A 13,958-nucleotide genomic window follows, 5' to 3' on the forward strand; every position below is an offset into this window, starting at 1 on the left:
GTTACAGAAAAGACCCACCGTGGTTTAACAGCGCATTTCGGTGAATGCTCAGGAAGCAAAGACAGTTGCACTCGCGGTACAAGAAAGATCGGGAGAATGAGAACTGGCAAAAGTTAGTAGAGATTCGTGCTGCTGTAAAAAGAGCGATGCGCGAAGCATACAACCACTACCACCGTCATACCTTAGCAAAAGATCTTGCTGAAACCCAAGGAAATTCTGGTCTTACGTAAAATCGGTAAGCGGGTCGAAGGATTCCATCCAGTCACTCACTGATCAGTCTGGCCTGGCAACGGAAGACAACAAAACGAAAGCTGAAATTTTAAATTTAGCATTTGAGAAATCTTTCACGCAGGAGGATCGTACAAACATACCGCCGTTTGAGTCTCGTACAGATTCCCGTATGGACGACATAGTAATAGACATCCCTGGGGTTGTGAAGCAGCTGAATGGGTTGAAAATAAATAAATCGCCAGGTCCTGATGGGATTCCAATTCCGGTTTACAGAGAGAACTCTACTGAATTGACTCTTTATTTAGCTTGCATTTATCGCGAATCTCTTGCCCAACGTAAAGTCCCGAACGACTGGAAAAAAGCGCAGGTGACGCCTGTATATAAGAAGGGTAGAAGGACGGATCCGCAGAATTACGACCAATATCCTTAACATCGGTTTGTAGCGGGATTCGCGAACATATTCTCAGTTTGAATATAATGAGTTTCCTTCAGACAGAGAAGTTGCTGTCCACGCATCAGCATGGCTTTTGAAAGCATCGCTCCTGCGAAACGCAACTCGCCCTTTTTTCACATGATATCTTTCGAATCATGGATGAACGGTATCAGACGGATGCCATGTTCCTTGACTTCCGGAAAGCGTTTGACTCTGTGCCCCACTGCAGACTCCTAACTAAGGTACGAGCATATGGGATTGGTTCCCAAATGTGAGTGGCTCGAAGATTTCTTAAGTAATAGAACCCAGTACGTTGTCCTCGATGGTGAGTGTTCACCGAAGGTGAGGGTATCATCTGGAGTGCCCCAGGGAAGTGTGGTAGGTCCGCTGTTGTTTTCTATCTACATAAATGATCTTTTGGATAGGGTGGATAGCAATGTGCGGCTGTTTTTGCTGATGATGCTGTGGTGTACGGGTAGGTGTCGTCGCTGAGTGACTGTAGAGGATACAACATGACTTGGACAGGATTTGTGATTGGTGTAAAGAATGGCAGCTAACTCTAAATATACACTCCTGGAAATTGAAATAAGAACACCGTGAATTCATTGTCCCAGGAAGGGGAAACTTTATTGACACATTCCTGGGGTCAGATACATCACATGATCACACTGACAGAACCACAGGCACATAGACACAGGCAACAGAGCATGCACAATGTCGGCACTAGTACAGTGTATATCCACCTTTCGCAGCAATGCAGGCTGCTATTCTCCCATGGAGACGATCGTAGAGATGCTGGATGTAGTCCTGTGGAACGGCTTGCCATGCCATTTCCACCTGGCGCCTCAGTTGGACCAGCGTTCGTGCTGGACGTGCAGACCGCGTGAGACGACGCTTCATCCAGTCCCAAACATGCTCAATGGGGGACAGATCCGGAAATCTTGCTGGCCAGGGTAGTTGACTTACACCTTCTAGAGCACGTTGGGTGGCACGGGATACATGCGGACGTGCATTGTCCTGTTGGAACAGCAAATTCCCTTGCCGGTCTAGGAATGGTAGAACGATGGGTTCGATGACGGTTTGGATGTACCGTGCACTATTCAGTGTCCCCTCGACGATCACCAGTGGTGTACGGCCAGTGTAGGAGATCGCTCCCCACACCATAATGCCGGGTGTTGGCCCTGTGTGCCTCGGCCGTATGCAGTCCTGATTGTGGCGCTCACCTGCACGGCGCCAAACACGCATACGACCATCATTGGCACCAAGGCAGAAGCGACTCTCATCGCTGAAGACGACACGTCTCCATTCGTCCCTCCATTCACGCCTGTCGCGACACCACTGGAGGCGGGCTGCACGATGTTGGGGCGTGAGCAGAAGACGGCCTAACGGTGTGCGGGACCGTAGCCCAGCTTCACGGAGACGGTTGCGAATGGTCCTCGCCGATACCCCAGGAGCAACAGTGTCCCTAATTTGCTGGGAAGTGGCGGTGCGGTCCCCTACGGCACTGCGTAGGATCCTACGGTCTTGGCGTGCATCCGTGCGTCGGTGCGGTCCGGTCCCAGGTCGACGGGCACGTGCACCTTCCGCCGACCACTGGCGACAACATCGATGTACTGTGGAGACCTCACGCCCCACGTGTTGAGCAATTCGGCGGTACGTCCACCCGGCCTCCCGCATGCCCACTATACGCCCTCGCTCAAAGTCCGTCAACTGCACATACGGTTCACGTCCACGCTGTCGCGGCATGCTACCAGTGTTAAAGACTGCGATGGAGCTCCGTATGCCACGGCAAACTGGCTGACACTGACGGCGGCGGTGCACAAATGCTGCGCAGCTAGCGCCATTCGACGGCCAACACCGCGGTTCCTGGTGTGTCCGCCGTGCTGTGCGTGTGATCATTGCTTGTACAGCCCTCTCGCAGTGTCCGGAGCAAGTATGGTGGGTCTGACACACCGGTGTCAATGTGTTCTTTTTTCCATTTCCAGGAGTGTAGATAAATGTAAATTAATGCGGATGAATAGGAAAAAGAATCCCGTAATGTTTGAATACTCCATTAGTAGTGTAGCGCTTGACACAGTCACGTCGATTAAATATTTGGGCTTAACATTGCAGAGCGATATGAAGTGGGACAAGCATGTACTGGCAGTTGTGGGGAAGGAGGATAGTCGTCTTCGGTTCATTGGTAGAATTTTGGGAAGATGTGGTTCATCTGTGAAGGAGACCGTTTAGAAAACACTAATACGACCTATTCTTGATTACTGCTCCAACATTTGGGATCCCTATCAGGTCCGATTGAGGGAGGACATAGAAGCAATTCAGAGGCGGGCTGCTAGATTTGTTACTGGTAGGTTTTATCATCACGGGAGTGTTACGGAAATGCTCCAGGAACTCGGGTAGGAGTCTCTGGAAGAAAGGAGGCATTCTTTTCGTGAATCTCTACTGAGGAAATTTAGAGAACCAGCATTTGAGGCCGACCGCAGTACAATTTTATTGCCGCCAGTTTATATTCCGCGGAAAGACCACAAAGATAAGATAAGAGAGATTAGGGCTCGTACAGAGGCATATAGGCAGTCATTTTTCCCTCGTTCTGTTTGGGAGTGGAACAGGGAGAGAAGATGCTAGTTGTGGTACGAGGTACCCTCCGCCACGCACCGTATGGTGGATAGCGGAGTACGTATGTAGATATAGATGTAGATGTAGTCATTTGGATTTCCTTACTTTTTCTTTATTTAGAGCAAGCTGCCATTCATGGCACCAACTGGAAATTTTGTCTAAGTCGTCTTGTACCTTCATACTGTCACTAAACGACGACAGCTTACCGTATACCACAGCATCATCAGCAAACAACCGGAGAATGCTGCCCACCCTGTCCGCCAAATCATTTATGTATATGGATAACAACAGCGGTCCTGTCACGCTTCCCTCGACAACTCCTAACGGTGCCTTTGTCTGTGATGAGCGCTCGCCGTCGAGGACAACGGACTCAGTTCTGTTATTTAAGAAGCCTTCAAGCCATTCTCGCATTCTCTGTATCTTCGAACCTTCTTTAACAGTTTGCAGTGGGGCACGGTATCAAATTGTTTCCGGAAATCTACGAATATGGGATCTGTCTGTCGCCCCTCATCCATTGTTTGCAGTATATCACGTGAGGAAAGGGCAACGTGAGCTTTGCACTTGCGATGCTTTCTAAATTCTAGCAGATTTGTGAACAGATGACGCTACTTTTCAAGTAATTTTATTATATTCGACTGAGAATACGTTCAAGAATCCTGTAGCAAACGGATGTTGTGGATATTGATTTGTAATCTTGTGAGTTCTTTCACCCTTCTTATATAAGGGAGTCACGTCCGTTTGTTTCCAGTCGCTTGCGACCATGCGCTGGGTGAGAAATTCGAGATAAATGCATGTTAAATAAGGGGCAAAGGCCGTAGGAACTCTCTGTAAAATGGTACTGGGACTCCTTTCAGACCTTGTGACTTCTTTGTTTTCAACCCTTTCAGTTGCTTCTGTACGTCAGTGAAGCCTATTACTCTGTCCTCTCTACGGGAACTTGTGCGACGGTCAGACGACGATATATTTGTATGAGCCTCCTGGGCGAATGATTTCTTGAAAGCTAAGTTTAAAACTTCCGCTTTACAGTCATTGACTTACGTGGCAACGTTGCCACACTAGACTGGTGACAAAGTGAATGGGTAGATGTCTTAGCCCCGTCGAGAGATTTTACGTGGAACTAGAATTTTCTCGGATTCTCGGGAAGATCTTTCGCTATATGATGGTGGTAATTGTATATTTTGCTCCTCGGTCTTCTTACAGATGCACGATTTTACTGTCTGTCATCATTTGACACACTAGCGCTCCAAGCGGCGAGAAAGCAGACAGCTAGGTGCGTCTTGACGATAACGATGGTTTTTAATTATTTTCTATTCGATTAACGAAACGTTTGTTATAATTGTGCGTTCCTCACGTTAGTAAATTACCTAAAGGCATGAATTATCGTGAAAATCATGTGAAACCTACCGATTTACGTTAATTCAATAACATAAGCTACAGCTTATTTGTGAAGATGTACGTTCAAGTACGAACATATTTGCAGCTTACTCCACTAAACACAATGGAATATAAACGTGTATTTCGAGCATGTGAAGCCCATATTTCTCATGTTGTCTGTTGTTATCATCATAAATACTTTCACTGACACTTAAACAATTTTATGGACTCAAACGATTCGCCTATTCTTAAACTTCACTCGTCTCTCTAACGCACGAATAATTTTGTTAATCTAGTTACTTTTGCTTCAAAAACGAAAGTATTGATGTTCCTTGCTGTTTGTGGTTCAAATTTAGCAACATGTTTGGAACTGGTTCCTTCCTTATTGGGAAACAGTTCTATTGCTTTTGATGATTTATTATCACGTGTGAGGCGTTTTATCTCAAGCTACAGCTGTGGTGTCGTATTTCGTACATTATGTAATGCAGTTGAAATCATGTTCCAAATTCATTGAATTGGCCTGAAGTGTAGCGGACAAAATTCGACTTTGTAGGGTAGACATATAATGTCTTTATGTTAAGGGTCAGGTCTTCTGGTATTTGCTAACAGTTTTTTGTTATTAAAGGAACACATTATTCGTTAAATATCTGTACCGTACAACAGAATCGTAAGTCAACAGTTCTGTGATGTACCGTTTCGTACCTTCCAGGGTCCTCAGGAAACTACAGAGTGACAAATGTCGTGTGATTTTGTAGTTATTTTCGATTTTTATGTTAGTTAAGGTTCCCAACCTGGCGGTAATTACCCCTGAGGGACAAAATGAAATTTTCTGAAAAATGAAAACAAAATGGGTTCGAATGTGTTCGTCACGAATTTAAATTATTTTTAAAAGATTATGTCCACTATTACTAGTGAATTGTTTATGACTCTTTGCCGTACCTGTTGTATTGTGTGCGAGTCGACTGAGGTTCTGCAGTGGTTTCGATTTGCAAGCTGCCTGCCACGCACGTGAACTCAACATGCAGACGACGAAACAAGCGATTCTGAGCTAGGCAGAATCCAACACAATAATACAAATGTTAAATTGATAATTATTAATGCTGCTAAATGCCAATGCAGGTGAAGTTCCGTTATTCCCAAAAAAAAAAAAATTAATTCAGTTCGTATAATTAGAATGTGTGCAGCTAACTTTCCAAATTAAAAGAAACGAAGGTGTAATGGCACCTGTGTTATATCGGAAACAGCGTCATATTGAGACTGTAGTTCAGTGAGCTAGAGTCCTCTGACGATATTTTTCATTAAAAGGGTCGCTTCATAATAACTAGACTGAGGAAAAGTCATTTCAAAAATAATTAATTTATTTTCTCTCAATCAATATTTTTCAAGTTGAAGTTGGATTGATCTACAATTATTTTCATCGAAAAATTTAAACCGCAATATGCGTAGAAGGTTAAGATTTTTCTGAAGCACTAGCGTAATAACAGGCAAATCGTCTTCCAAACGCTGCTCAACTCAGAAAAGCGACATATAGTGGATAACTTCGAGTTTTGATCCCAGTATGAGAGAGAACTAACGATAGAAAACAGTCACAAAGTCACGAAAAAGACTCGCCAAGCGTCAGCTACGCAGTGCACAGACGACGCAAACGCGAGTCTCGCTCAGAAACAGTGAAAGGAGCGTGACGCTGCAGCAGTGCGCCGCAGAGAGACTCTCGAACGAGACACGAACCGCCGCTAACGTGTGCTCGCCCCAAAATGCACTACTGACTACCTGCTCTGACATAAATCTCCAGGGTTGCCACTGTGACAACTGAAATTCTCCCTCTTCGTTGCTGCATGTAGCGAAAGCTTGCAGAATTTTCTTCCCCAGTACTTGTTGTGTTTTCTGTCAACAAACTGAAAGCAGCCAGTGTCCTGGCCCTCACCTTACAATTTGCGGCATGATGTCTGGGCATGTAAATGCAGTTCGCTTCCCATACCGTTCACCGAAACATAGCGGTGTTCAGTTGTCCCTTTCCCCCTTTAGGACAACCTGTAAGCTTTTATTGAAACTCTCTGACGATCTCCTGTGATTTGCACTGCTTTAAAAGAATCTTTTGAAGTACTCTAGCCTCACTGTGGCTCACTCACACGACCGCTGTCAATTGGAACGCATGGTGGTAAACCTCTCGGATTTCTGCCATTGTCTTCGCAACACGTAAAACTCTCAGGTGGCACATCTCGCCACATTCCAGCAGCTGGGAGGAACAGGAGCTAAAATGCTAGAATTCACAGACACTGCTCTTCCATTTATATGTTGTTGTTGTTGTCGTCAGTCCTGAGACTGGTTTGATGCAGCTCTCCATTCTACTCTATCCTGTGCAAGCTTCTTCATCTCCCAGTACTTACTGCAACCTACATCCTTCTGAATCTGCTTGGTGTATTCATCTCTTGGTCTCCCCCTACGTTTTTTACCCTCCACGCTGCCCTCCAACGCTAAATTTGTGATCCCTTGATGCCTCAGAACATGTCCTTCCAACCTGTCCCTTCTTCTTGTCAAATTGTGCCACAAACTCCTCTTCTCCCCAATTCTATTCAATACCTCCTCATTAGTTATGTGATCTACCCATCTAATCTTCAGCATTCTTCTGTAGCACCACATTTCAACAGCTTGTATTCTCTTCTTGGCCAAACTATTTATCGTCCATGTTTCACTTCCATACATGGCTACACTCCATACAAATACTTTCAGAAGTGGCTTCCTGACACTTAAATCTATACTCGACGTTAACAAATTTCTCTCCTTCAGAAACGCTTTCCTTGCCATTGCCAGTCTACATTTTATATCCTCTCTACTTCGACCATCATCACTTATTTTGCTCCCCAAATAGCAAAACCCCTTTACTACTTTAATTGTCTCATTTCCTAATGTAATTCCCTCAGCATCACCGGACTTAATTCGACTACATTCCATTATCCTCGTTTTGCTTTTGATGATGTTCATCTTATATCCTCTTATCAAGACACTGTCCATTCCATTCAACTGCTCTTCCAAGTCCTTTGCTGTCTCTGACAGAATTACAATGTCATCGGCGAACCTCAAAGTTTTTATTTCTTCTCCATGGACTTTAATACTACTCCGAATTTTTCTTTTGTTTCCTTTACTGCTTGCTCAATATACAGATTGAATAACATCGGGGACAGGCTACAACCCTGTCTCACTCCCTTCCCAAGCGCTGCTTCCCTATCATACCCCTCGACTCTAATAACTGCCATCTGGTTTCTGTACAAAATGTAAATAGCCTTTCGCTCCCTGTATTTTACCCCTGCCACGTTTAGAATTTGAAAGAGAGTATTCCAGTCAACATTGTCAAAAGCTTTTTCTAAGTCCACAAATTCTAGAAATGTTGGTTTGCCTTTCCTTAATCTAGTTTCTAAGATAAGTCGTAGGGTTGGTATTGCCTCACGTGTTCCAACAATTCTGCGGAATCCAAACTGATCTTCGCCGAGGTCGGCTTCTACCAGTTTTTACATTCGTCTGTAAAGAATTCGCGTTAGTATTTTGCAGCTGTGACTTATTAAACTGATAGTTCGGTAATTTTCACATCTGTCAACACCTGCTTTCTTTGGGATTAGAATTATTATATTCTTCTTGAAGTCTGACGGTATCTCGCCTGTCTCATACATCTTGTTCACCAGATGGTAGAGTTTTGTCAGGACTGGCTCTCCCAAATTTGGTTACTTGCTAATGCTGATGGGAACTAGCAGATATGTGATTGCTCTCAGGGGGTAATGGTCCCAGAAACCACTGCACTAAATAGACGCTCTGTTGCAAAAACTGGGCTGCAGAGCAGTATAAACGTTAGTGTCCTCACTCATCCGGTGTCGTATTCAGATTGTTGCTTAATCGCCGCTTAGTGCGCTGCTATCGGTGTGGGTCACGAAAACGAGACGGAGTTTGTTCCGGCAATTCAATTGTGGGCCGTTAGTATGAATATTTGGGTGCCTTGTTGGCCGTTCCTGCTGAGTCTAAATTAATTACACGTTTTCCTGATAGTGCCCTGTACGTAGCCTCCACTGAAGTTACGATTACGTGGTGCTCAGAGAGCGAGATTTAAATGTCAGTGAGTTCCTTTAAAAGACCCGCTGACAGAAGTAAATAACTAGCTCACCTGTATTGGTTTGCATAATTTACCAGTGATTCATTCAATCATACCATGCAAGGGTAAATTACAGTGAATTACGTAATATCTTTCAATCAAGTGTCATTTAATTTAATATCATCCGAAAGTGTTAGTCATTCTTGGCGCCAAGTTTATTTTGGCCACGACTGATTCACCACAACCGTTAGGTGGCCGACCGTTGTATCGTTAACACGGACTGTCATTGTCTCTATACAGACACAGTCGGCAAGGTCAAGTTTGTTCATAGCTACAAGATTTGAAACACTCCTATTATGTATTGACTCTCGAACTAGATGCGCGACATATTTTCGGAAAACTTGTTCAAAAGTACTTCACAAGACTTCCTGTCTGTGAAACGACAACGAATCCGCAGGTTCTGCCTGGGTTGATGGTTGTTTCCCTAGCATCTCGTGGAATCCCTATGGAACGGTCTCATCAAGCTACTGCTACTGGCAGGACGGATGTACCATCAGATAGTACCTACACCCACTCATCACACAGAGCGCAGCTGGTCAGTCCTCCCGAAAAGTCTCAGAATAATAGTAACGGGGCATTAGTGTGTCATAACACTGTCATTGTAATCAAGCAAACTGAGGGAACCATTTCTATGTTCAAAAGGCACTGGAAGACATTGCGGGGCGACTAAAGAGTGTCAAACAACATTGTAATGGAACACTTCCAGTTGAAACTGCTAATTCAACCAAAATATCTAGGCTCCTGGGATGTAAGGCCTTAGGTGACTACCCAGTCGAGTCTGACTTGCATAACACTCTTCACTTTAGTAATGGCGTGGTTACCTGCTCCGATCTAATGGAGGTGAACCCCGCACAGTTAGTGAAGATTGGAAAAATATGGTCGCCACGAAAGTGCAAAACTATGGCACGTTAGAAAAATCGGCAGCATCTAATCTAACGTTTAGTACTCTGGAATTACCTGAACAAATCCTTGCATGCTATATCCGTCTTAGGGTTCGCCTGTTTGTTTCTAACCTAATATGATGCTACAAATGTCAAGGTTTGGAAATACCACTGTGGGGTGTAATTGGAGGGTTACGTGTGGCAATTGTGGAGGCTCAGCTCAGCAATCAGGCAATTCTTCTACACTTCGAAATGTGTAAACTGTTCTCGGGATCACCCAGTGTGGTGCAGAAAGTGTGAGGTTACAACGAGGAAAGGAAAATTCAAAGCAGTGCAACACTCGGTTTTTGCTACTTCTTTTGCATCAGCCCTTAAGTGTGATGTCTCCACACAAATTCAGACGACAGATTCAAGTAAGAACACATGCACTTGCCATTGTACCTGTGGGTGGAAAGCTCCACTTGAAACTGAAGTCGTTCGGAAGTCATCAGCAATGGGCCACATTCCACTACCCAACATCAGAAGCCAACTAAACTGTCCCCACAACCCAGGCCACCACCTCCTCCCATCAGTAAAGATATATGTTCTTCAAAAAATAGTTCCAAGACCAAGAAAGCGGTAGTTAAACCTTCAGATCGTCGAGCTCTCTCCCTCTCTGATGGGGACTATGATCTTGAGGATATGAACTTTCAGTCAGAAGAAGGAGAGACCAGGAAGCCGGCTATCGTTCTCCCTGACCTCTGCGGTAAATAACCGCCTCTGACGGAGAAAGGAAAGAACAACCATCGCTAAACACTGGCTTCCCAGGGACTTGCGTGTTGCAATGGAATCTGAATGGATATCGATCACATTTGGAGGAAGTATAGCTCCAGGTCCAAGAGAAACTGTTGCCCATCTCCTTACAAGAAATGCATCTTAAAGTCACCTACACACCAGCATTACGGGGTTACCACACATATAGGAAGGACGATACTACTGGAGACAGGGCTAAAGGTGGAGAGGCTGTTTCCATTGGTACCAGATGACACTTCTCTTCTGTCCCTCTTACCACGACCATACAGGCAATTGCTGAGAAAGTTCTCACACCTTTCTATGTCACAGTGTGTTCTTTGTACCTTACCACTAATGAATCTTTGAATGCAGAAGCACTGGCAGAACTCTTTGGGCACACCCATGCCCATTCCGCCTTGTGGGTGACTTCAGTGCACACATTGTACCGTGGCGCTCGACTATCAGTTGCTACATGGGACGGATGATCGAGTGACTCGTCCATTCTGAGATTGTCTGCCTTCTGAACGCAGGTCAGACGACACACATTTCTGTAGCTACAGGGTCTTTTTCAGCCATTGACCTCCGTTTTTGTTCCCCAGAGATTGCAGACTCATTTCAGTGGGAAGTGGGTACAGATTCACGTTCTAGTAACCACTTCCCAGTGTGGCTCCATCTGCCGACTAGGATGGTGGCTGACAGGAGACCATGCAGATGGGTGATACCAAGGGCAAATTGCTTGCAGTACAACCGACAGGCTATTTCTGAACAAAAGCATTGGGCACAGAAGACAGTGGCCAATATTATTTGTGAGATCCAACAGGCTGCAGCAGAATCCGTCTCTACTACCCACCTCAGACGATGGCCTGCACCTTGGTGGAATGACGACTGTCGATTGGCAATCAGCGCCAGATGAACAGCTCTGCGGAATTTCAGACATTGCCCAACTACAGAAAATCTTTGTGCAGCAAATCTGCGAGAGCACATGTGAAGCAAGTGATAAAAGAATGGAAGAGAGCTTCCTGGAGGAAATTAACGACTTCCATTAATCGGTCCACTTCCATTGTGCAAGGTTGGGAATCAATAAGATGGATTTCGGGCAAGAGTAGTAGTACACATCTCCTTACAGCCTTGTCAAGTAATGGGCTCTCAGTGACCACGCCAGATGACATGGGTCAGGTTTTAGCAGAACACTTCCTTACTGCCACTACATCATCCACAGAAGCTCCTGCTTTTCAGGTGTTCCATCATACTGCAGAGAGGAAGTTCAGTTTCTTCTTGCATAATGAGGAAGACTACAATCTTCCATTCTCCATGTGGGAACTGGAATAAGGTTTGTCTGCAGCTAGAGACACTGTTCCAGGACCTGATGAGATTGCTGCAGGGGCAATCATTGATGGAACCAATGACTTTCGTTAGCGCCTAGGTAAAGATAAGCCCAAAAATATGCTAATTCCCCTATTCGTCAGTCAAGATGGCATGGTAGGCTGACAGCAGTTATCATTATGGAAGGCAGAGACTCCCGATGATTCAGTGATTTCTGATCGAATGTTGATCAAAGGGGAACCTCGCACTAGCAGGTTTTGCATTTGTTATTAAATTATGGTCGGTATTACACTGGATCTTCTGATCAGTGACTGATAGAAGTGCTCCTTACAAGATAGCAGTCTCCTTCCTATAGGTGGTTACACAGTAACTTACATCCTCGTTCTACCATTCTCTATAGAAATGTCACGTCTCTCTCTCTCTCTCTCTCTCTCTCTCTCTGGGACCAATGAGGTAGTCTTGCAGTCACCGTCCCGTGTCTCTAACTTACAGTTTATTTACATTAGCCAATGCTGATGAATTTTGTGATACATAAATATTTACTGAGAGATGAGACAAAATGATCAGTGCTTCACAATTTCTCAGAGGCACAAGACTGCGGATGGCCAACACATCTTGAGAAGCTTATCTGTAGCTTTGAGTATTTTCTGGAAAAACTGCTAGTTTTCTATATTTTCATCACAGCGATGTTATCTTCCACTAACAGGAAGCCCTCTCACTCCACTCTCAGGTCGTAAAATGTTTTCACCGGGAGTTCACTCTACGGGAAATGTTATCGGTGTTCGTATATGAGGTGGCTGGACGTCCTAGGGCGACACCAAGGAGATGGCAGGGATCCATTTGGCTACTGTCACTCGGCTCTACATCGTTAACCCTCCACGAATTGGGCCTATGGGGCGGTTGAATCTACTGACCCTGGCAGTCCTTGTTATTCCTCACCATTCAGAATGCTTTCAACGTTTTCTCACTTCTACTAGATAAGCAAAATGAAAATTAGATCTAGGAGTAAAAGAATAGTAAGTTACGTCACACAGTTTCTGACAATCACTAGTAATGCTGCTTTTCGTTTAACTTAAATATTCTAATCAAATGGGACTTGCATTATGAATGAGCATACATTATGTGAGTGGTTCTGGAAAAAAGGTCCCATACGTAACCCTTCCTTCCGGTTTTAAATTTATGCCAATGCAGTTGTGCCCAAAACTTGTTAAAGCACCAGTGCGTCAAAGACATTTTGGTGCTGTGTGACATTGGAATTATGTGCACGGTTGAAACTGTTGCTGATATGCACCCATCAGTTTTGCTGGTGTACTGAATCCGTACTTTGCATTATTGTCCCAGATTATACTCATTTATCTATCTTGAAAATTTCCTTTACAACTAATTCTTACTTACCCTACATGAAATCATATTCTCTATTCACACATACTGATCGTTTGTAGCATACACTCATTCCATCATTTTAAATAATAATCAATTTTCATTTACACTTCAGACAATTTCATATTTACTCCATTCTCACTCTCATAAAATTAGATACTAGATTCTACTAATACGTCATCAACATATAAAAATAATTTACTTAATAATTAATCTCCTAAGGAAAGATCTAATAATTGAATGAACTCTGATACACGCAATTCAATCGAAATGGTAGAACTTTAAACTGATAATTTCGCCCGTTAAATAGAAAAGTCGCGTAATTTCGCAATTCTACAGCGAGTATAACCTGGCAATGGCCGGCCATGAATCCAATCATACTTAAATATGTACTTTACAGACACCCAATGAAGTCCCCCTGTACAGTTTCCTCTTTACATCAGTTCAAATAATGTAATTAATGTAATATTTCCAAGAGGGGTTGTACCTGAGTCCCTCTCTCCTCTATCAGTCATTCTCTAACACCATCGGGTAGTCGAGTAACAAGTTCCTCGACGATATGCAATTCGTTCACTTCATTTGAACGGTAGTTAATAAAAATTGCGGTAGCCTCCCCAATTCTCGTTATATTTCTGTGGGCCAAAACTACTCTAGTCTTAGTTTGTGTTGGGTACTCTCTGACGAATACTTTGCTTTAAAAGCTTTAATAAATTGATGAACAGTTGAAAATAGATTTAAATTTAACATCACACTTATATTATTACCCCATGTCTCTGGAAGAACACCTGTAAACGCTTTAAGAAATGTTAAGAGA

This window comes from Schistocerca piceifrons, chromosome 5 (genome assembly GCF_021461385.2).
Source record: "Schistocerca piceifrons isolate TAMUIC-IGC-003096 chromosome 5, iqSchPice1.1, whole genome shotgun sequence".
NCBI classification, from domain to species: Eukaryota; Metazoa; Arthropoda; class Insecta; order Orthoptera; family Acrididae; genus Schistocerca; species Schistocerca piceifrons.